The 8,054-nt window shown below is 40.3% G+C and overlaps 1 pseudogene; it reads right to left on the bottom strand.

The window, feature by feature from the left end:
- Positions 1-6,038: 6,038 nt before the first annotated feature.
- LOC113186551 (elongation factor 1-alpha 1 pseudogene) lies at positions 6,039-7,675 on the bottom strand (annotated as a pseudogene).
- Between the last annotated feature and the right edge of the window lie 379 nt (positions 7,676-8,054).

Here is an 8,054-nt window from a genome sequence, read left to right as displayed (position 1 = left end):
CCCCACTGCTTTGGTCATGGTTCCACTGTGGTGGCCACACTTGATGGAGCACAGAGGTGGCCCTGGGAAGAGAGCTCTTTAGCAAGATCACTCGTGCCCAGCCTGACCCTGCCAGTGTGCTCACTCCATCCTCTTCCTTTTTCTTTCTTGACTCTATTATATTGTCTCCGGGTTTGTGGGAAAGGATTAACCCAAGCCAGTGTTTCCTTCACCCTTTCTAGCTGACATTTGAGGTTTAAAGAGAGATCTAGATGGAGGGCATAGGCCTTTAGTCTCTGTGTGTGTGCGCGTACACACACATGTGGGCACAGACACGTAGGTATATGTGTGAGTGGCTGTTTATCATCACTCTACAAGAATTCACCACAGTGAGAAACAGACTTAGTGACACAGTAAAGTGGGAAAGGGGGACCTTAGGGTTACAAAACACGAGTGGCAAAGTGCTATCATCTCTTACCTTCCTCTTTCTAAACTGATCTTATTCTACCTTACCATCTCTGTTTCCTTTCCAGCTTCCTTTGCTTTAGGTTTCTACTTCCTGAATAAGAATATAAAAAAGTAGGGAACACATTTCTTTCTGGTGTCTAAATCCCACCCATTTGCAAGATTCAGGTCACTTGTAACCAAGGAAGCCTTTTTGAAACTTTTTTTTTTCCTTCCTCCTAATGAACTTTCTACTTCATGACATAGAGTGGGGGTAGTTCATCTTTCCTACAAAGTGTGTAGGCAGAAAGGGAAGGTTTCTTTCTTTCTCCCAGGCTTTCATGTATCTTTGGAGGAGAGAACAATGAAAAAAAAAGAGGAAAGATACTATTTCCATTAAGTGAAATGAATGCTCTATAAGTAACATTTTGTTTCAAAGTAGTATAAAGAGGGCTGGGGATGTGGCTCAAGCAGTAGCGCGCTCGCCTGGCATGCGTGCGACCCGGGTTCGATCCTCAGCACCACATACCAACGAAGATGTTGTGTCCGCCGAGAACTAAAAAAAATAAATAAAATTCTCTCTCTCTCTCTCTCTCTCCTCTCTCACTCTCTCTTTAAAAAAAAAAAAAGTAGTATAAAGAGCAAATGAAAAAGAATTCTATAGAACTTTTTTATGACATCAAACTCAGGGGAAATCAGTTTTTCTATAGGTGACTATAGAAACCAAATTTTGCTTTATTTCATCTAACATAAAATTAGGAAGAGAGCATTGAACATTTCATTAATTATACTTCTGTATTTTCATTTCTATATTTTCAAATTGTATGTAATTATAAAACATTGTATATTGTGTGTATAGGTGTGTGCCTCAAAAATATAATGAGTCACATCATATATATGTGATTAAACAGTAAAACAAATTGTAAAAAGAAAAATTCTGGTATTTGTTCTATTTATTAAGACTCTAGTGTGGCACATGCCTATAATCCCAGCAGCTCCAGAGGCTAAGTCAGGAGGATCATGAGGTCAAAGCCAGCCTCAGCAAAAAGCAAGGTGCTAAGCAACTCAGTAAGAACCTGTCTAAATAAAATACAAAATAGGGCTGGGGATGAGGCTGAGTGGTCAAGTGTCCCTCAGTTCAATCTCTGGCTACCCCCCGCCCCAAAGCCTTTAAAATATTGATTTATTGCAGTTATATTTAAAAACTGATAACTGATTAACCATCTTTATAACTTAATTTTGTCACTACCTTTAAAGCTTAAAAACATCCTTATTTTAATTAAACTTGTAAATGTACATTCTTTAAAAAAATATTTCCACAGAATGCCAAGAACTATGAAGGGTCTAAGGTTTTACTTGATTTGAAAGCTAACAATTATTATGTATCCTACAGGAAAAAAAAAATACTCAGGGGCCAGAGAAGAAAGATAGTTTGTTACTTATAGTAATACCAGTAGTAAAGAATTGGTGTTTTTCATGTTGGTTTCTCAAGCCCTAATTGGCATGGGGCAATGCAGAGGGCCAGGTGAAAGTATATAAAACCTGGGTTGCGTTTTAGGAAAGGAACCCTGAGCTAAGGGAGCGCAACTCTTTTAAAGTAGGTTGTTTGCATGCTATACTTTGCTCCAGGCAACATTGTCTTTCTCTCTCTCTACTTTTTTTTTTTTTTTTAAGTGGGGTTGTAGATCAAACCCAGTACATCGTTCATGCTAGGATAAGCACTCAACCACTGCGCAATATTCAGCCCCACATTGTGAGAAGAAACTATTTGTAACCTAGATTCTAAATAACCAGCTAGGCTATTGGTCAAATATGATGTAGAAAATGGCATTTTTACAAAAAGTCATAAGAAATCTTTCTCAGCAGATTAACTGGAAGACTATGCCACCAGAAGGTAAAGCCCACCAAAACTGTGATAGCAATAAAAACCACAGCATCATCATTTTGGAGAGCTTAATGTCTCCAGAAACTCTCCCAAGTGATTTACATATATTAGCATAAGGAATCTCTATGAACACCCTACACAGAATATGTTGTCTTCCAGATGAGGAACCAAGGCATAAAGAAATTACATAGTTTTCCCATGGTCGTGTAGCTAAGTGAGCAGAAGACTTATGATTCAAACCCGTGTAATCTGATACCCCAAATTTATGCTATGTTGCTTATCAAGAAAGAACCTCAATTAGAACAAATTTTAAAATAAATAAAAATTTAAAAAAGAACCTCAGAGAAGCTGAGTGACAGGCATCAGAGACAACCCTCCAAACAGGTCAAGAATGTGAGGGGCCCAGAGGCCAGATACCCTGAGATCAAATAAAGCTACTGAGTTGCCAATGTTAAGAAAGAAGAACTCCACACTGAATGGCAAGGCCTCCGTCTTCAGTCTCATCTTCTTCCTGCTCCTTTTCTTGACCTGCTTCAGGTGATATTGGGGGCTCTTTCCCTCGCTTGAGTCAGTATCCTAAGACTGAATGGCTTTGGCCTCAAACACAGTAGTTGGTATTTTGCTTCATTCACAGTAGCCTCTGGTTTACAGAACAATAGTCCTTGGAGTGTGGGTGAAATACAACCCAGAGTATTCATTCACTGGGACTAGAAGCCAACTGAACAAACCTAGACCATGCTTCCTGTTACAGAGGCAATAGGGTGTGGACCCTGATTAGCCACCAGCTCTTTGTGCATGCCCATCCAGATGCAGAGATATGTGTGTATATCTTTCTAGGTATGTGTGTATGTGCAAGTGTAGTTTTTTTGGTGAAAGAGTATTTCTACCATTTTCAAAAAAAAAAAAAAATGGTACAGTAGGTAGAATTTTGCTATATTAATTTATAATTAGAAATATACTGTTCTTACTCTTATTTTACTTTTCCTTTGATTATTAACAAAGGGATTAAGGAAAATGTAGCCTGAACCACATGTAGCTCATTTCTTTAAACTTTTTAAGACTTTTTCATTTTCTTCTCTATATAGTGGTGTTTTCCAAATTAACTTACTAATTTAGTAAGTTTATGGTACTGGGATGGATATGAGTTGTTAACGTCTGGTTCATTTTGAAATACAGAAGTATATGCTAGTCATATCTAATAGATTTTGTTTTAAAATGTCACTATAGCTTTTCTTTTTTTATGTTGTAGGTCTTCTCGTGTTTCTTGCTTATTTCAAGCTGGAATCTAGATCTGATAATTAGTGGTTTGGAAACTTTGTACATGCATCTGCTCATGCAGTTATCACTATGAAAATAGTTTTTCACTAGGTTATGATCTTTACCCCTACTTTATTCTCCCATCTGAATCTTACTACCTTGAGTTGTTGCACACAAAGAGCATTTGGTGGTGGAATAAATTTCAAAAAGGGCCCTTTAACTTGCAGCAGAAAAGTAATCTAAAACATGGTGCTACAGCTAACTATATGGTGCTGGGCACTCTAACCCTTTCCAACCCATCATTCCTGTTGTTTCATTGCTCCTAATCTGTTTTATTAAAAATGTCTCTCTCTCTCTCTCCCTCCCTCTCCCCCCCACCTCCCCCTCTCTCTCCTGGCCCTAGGGATGAAAACCAGCATCTTGAACATAGTTTTCTCAAATTTAGATTGATAGTTTTTACATTATTAAAACCCTGATGTTCTTAGCTAAACCATGGGGTACATTGTAATTGCTTTTTCCCCCCATTATTGCATGACTCTGCTTTCCTTTGGAGTCCAAAATTATCTTCAAATTATCTTTCTAGTCCAAAGTTATTGCTTCATTTGCTTTGTTTTCAAGGTAGTTTATTACAAATTCAACCCTAAAATTCTGCCCATTTTTAAAATCAGGTTTCGGCATGTTGATTTCCATCAGTTATCCCATTAGTTTTATCTTCTTGAGGGCATCACTCCTGGAGCTTCTGGACCTGCTCTGGTCTGCTGTGGTTCTCCTTGGTTTCTTATGCGTTCAGCCTAGAATGTCCCTTCCCTGTAGTCCTGGGGGTTCCCTTTTCTTTCTTGGTGTGCTAGATCCATTTTTTGATTCTTACTATGACTTCCCCATTCTTGGTTAATGCTTGGGGGTTTTTGTTGGTGGTAGGGTGGTATTTATGTTTTACTTTGTTTTCAGTGCTGGGGATCCTACCTGGAGTCCTGCACATGTTAAACAAGCACTCTACCTCTGAGCTACATCTTCCTCATCCCAATGATGGGGCATGTTCTCTAGTAGCTTGCTGGGAAAAGGTGCATAAGGACATTTTGAGACTTTGCCAGCCAGCAAATGTTTTTATTTTACACTTATATTGATTGGTAGCTCATCCCATTATAAGAATTCTGAGCTGGGATTTGGTTTTCATGAGCACTTTGAAGGAATTGCTCTGTTGTCTTTTGTTTTTTGTAGTTGGATTTGTAAGGTATGAAGACAGTCTGCCTCTGAGTTCATTTTATGTGGCTTAGTCTGATCCACTCTCTGGAAGCTTGTGTGATAGTCTTTTTTTCCCAGTATTCTGATATTTCATGACCGATTAATCAATGTACCTTGGTATGGGTCTAATTTTATCCATTGTACTGGGACTTCAGGGGATTTTGCAATTCCTTCATTTTTGGAAGTATTCTCAAATTATTTAATCAATGGTTTCCACCCCTGCTTTTGTGTGTGTGTGTGTGTGTGTGTGTACGTGTGTGTGTGTATATGGTACTACCAGGCATGGAACCCAGGGAGCCTCTACCACTGAACTACATGTACACTCCTTCTTCATTTTTTATTTTTAGATATATCTCACTAAACTGATCAAAAATTTGCAGTCCTCTTGCCTCAGTCTCCTGAATGACTAGGATTACGGTGTGTGCCACCATACCCAGCTATCTATTTATTTTTATTGAAAGCAGTATCTGACTATATTATGAATAGTTTTCTTCTCTCCAAACAGCCCACTTCCTTTGAACTTTAAGGTATTCCCAGGGTAAACAACACAGTTATTTTTTTTTCTCTTGGCTTAATTGGATTTCCCAGTAAATGAAACTCCTTCCTTGGCTTGACACGTTTCTGAGAACTGAGAGGGGCAGACTGGTTAGGAATGGGGAAGATGTTGTGCCTGTGATCCTGTTTGCTGGATGGGAACCCTGCCTTCCCTGGTGCCTGGTATGCCCCAGCCTGGGGACCTCTGCCAGGCTTGAGGTGGAGACCTACCTGCGCTATAAACAGCTGCCAAGCCTTCCTTCAGAGCTGCAGGGTCTCTGGTTCCTGAACCCTTTGAAGATCCTGTAGTGTAATTAGAGCTGGTTCCTCCAGTCAGGCAGGGATTCATGGGTCTGCTTAACCAGTTACTTCTCACCTTTTACTTCTCCAATTCTGTTTGCTGCCTCCTCTCTCTCCCCCCAGGGTCATTGCCTGCCTTCACATTCCATCAAGTACTCAAAAGCACCCTTTCCTTGACCCAGAGGCTGTTAGTTTTGTGTTCAAACATTTGTAGCGACTCTGTGGTCACCAGAGGAGCGCTGGATGTTTTCTTGATGGTCCTCTTCCTTGACCTGCTCTCCTAGTTATTAGAAGTATAAAAGAACAGAGTCTGTTTTCTTATTTTTAGAACTTAGTATCCTTTTTTTTTTTTTTTTTCTCATTAAACTTTGTTTTACTGGGTCTCAAAATTCTGTGACAGATTTTTGGTCAAGTTGTTTCCATTAAAAAGTACTGATTTTAAAAACCAATAACTTAAAACTGCCACACACAAAAAAACAAAATGGTCCACAAAACATTTTCCTTTCCTTCTGAAGGTTTTACGATGCATTGTTATCATTAACCAGTCTTTTACTATTAAACTTAAATGGCCAATTGAAACAAATAGTTCTGAGACCGTTCTTCCACCACTGATTAAGACTGGGGTGACAGGTATTAGGGGTAATATTCATTTAGCCTTCTGAGCTTTCTGGGCAGACTTGGTGATCTTGCCAGCTCCAGCAGCCTTCTTGTCCACTGCTTTGATGACACCCACAGCAACTGTCTGCCTCATCTCACGAACAGCAAAACGACCCAGAGGAGGATAGTCAGAGAAGCTCTCAACACACATGGGCTTTCCTGGAACCATGTCAACGATGGCAGCATCACCAGATTTCAAGAATTTAGGGCCATCTTCCAGCTTCTTACCAGAACGGCCATCAATCTTTTCTTTCAGCTCGGCAGACTTGCAAGCAATGTGAGCTGTGTGACAATCCAGTACAGGAGCATAGCCAGCACTGATTTGGCCTGGATGGTTCAGGATAATCACCTGAGCAGTGAAACCAGCTTCTTCCATTGGTGGGTCATTTTTGCTGTCACCAGCAACATTGCCACGGCGAACATCTTTGACAGACACGTTCTTGACATTGAAGCCCACGTTGTCTCCAGGAAGAGCTTCACTCAGAGCTTCATGGTGCATTTCAACAGACTTTACTTCAGTTGTGACATTGACTGGACAAAGGTGACCACCATGCCAGGCTTGAGAACACCAGTCTCCACTCGGCCCACAGGGACAGTACCAACACCACCAATTTTGTAGACATCCTGGAGGGGCAGACACAAAGGCTTGTCAGTTGGACGAGTTGGTGGCAGGATGCAATCTAAAGCTTCAAGCAATGTGGTTCCACTGGCACTGCCATCTTTATGGGTTACTTTCCATCCCTTGAACCAAGGCATATAAGCACTTGGCTCCAACATGTTGTCACCATTCCAACCAGAAATTGGCACAAATGCTACTGTGTCAGGGTTGTAGCCAATTTTCTTAATGTAGGTGCTGACTTCCTTGATGATTTCCTCACATCTCTTCTGACTGTAGGGTGGCTCAGTGGAATCCATTTTGTTAACACCAACGATTAGTTGTTTCACACCCAGTGTGTAGGCCAGAAGGGCATGCTCACGGGTCTGCCCATTCTTGGACATACCAGCTTCAAATTCACCAACACCAGCAGCAACAATCAGGACAGCACAGTCCGCCTGAGATGTGCCTGTAATCATGTTTTTGATAAAGTCTCTGTGTCCTGGGGCATCAATGATAGTCACATAATATTTGCTGGTCTCAAATTTCCACAGGGATATGTCAATGGTGATACCACGCTCACGTTCAGCTTTCAGTTTATCCGAGACCCAGGCATACTTGAAGGAGCCCTTTTCCATCTCAGCAGCTTCCTTCTCAAATTTTTCAATGGTTATTTTGTCGATCCCAACACATTTGTAGATCAGATGGCCAGTAGTGGTAGACTTGCCCGAATCTATGTGTCCAGTGACAACGATGCCGATGTGAGTCTTTTCCTTTCCCATTTTGGCTTTGATTTAGCCGTGGTTTTCACCACACCTGTGTTCTGGCGGCAAACCCGTTGCGAAAAAGCGAACTTAGTATCCTTATACTTCCTTGTTTTAGTTTTTTAAAGTCACAGATGAAGGGTCATTGCTTGTAGGTGTCGACTTTTCTTTGCATGGGGAATTATTTTGTTCCATTCCTTCCTAGGTAGTGTTTTCTAGTTAAACTAAAAATTTTTGGATGACTAAAGGTGCATTAAAATACTATATAGCATGTGCAAGTTTTATTTCTCTTGAAACTTCTTTTCATCCTGTGTGAAATTGTGTTTTCCCATTTCTTAGCCAATTTTTATGTGGGCAAATGTTCTAGGTGCTGAAAGTATGTTAATGGTTAATTAAA

This window comes from Urocitellus parryii, chromosome 4 (assembly GCF_045843805.1).
Source record: "Urocitellus parryii isolate mUroPar1 chromosome 4, mUroPar1.hap1, whole genome shotgun sequence".
Lineage (NCBI taxonomy): Eukaryota > Metazoa > Chordata > Mammalia > Rodentia > Sciuridae > Urocitellus > Urocitellus parryii.
Note: the sequence above shows the minus strand (reverse complement) of the source record. Positions and strands in the feature narration are given on the sequence as shown.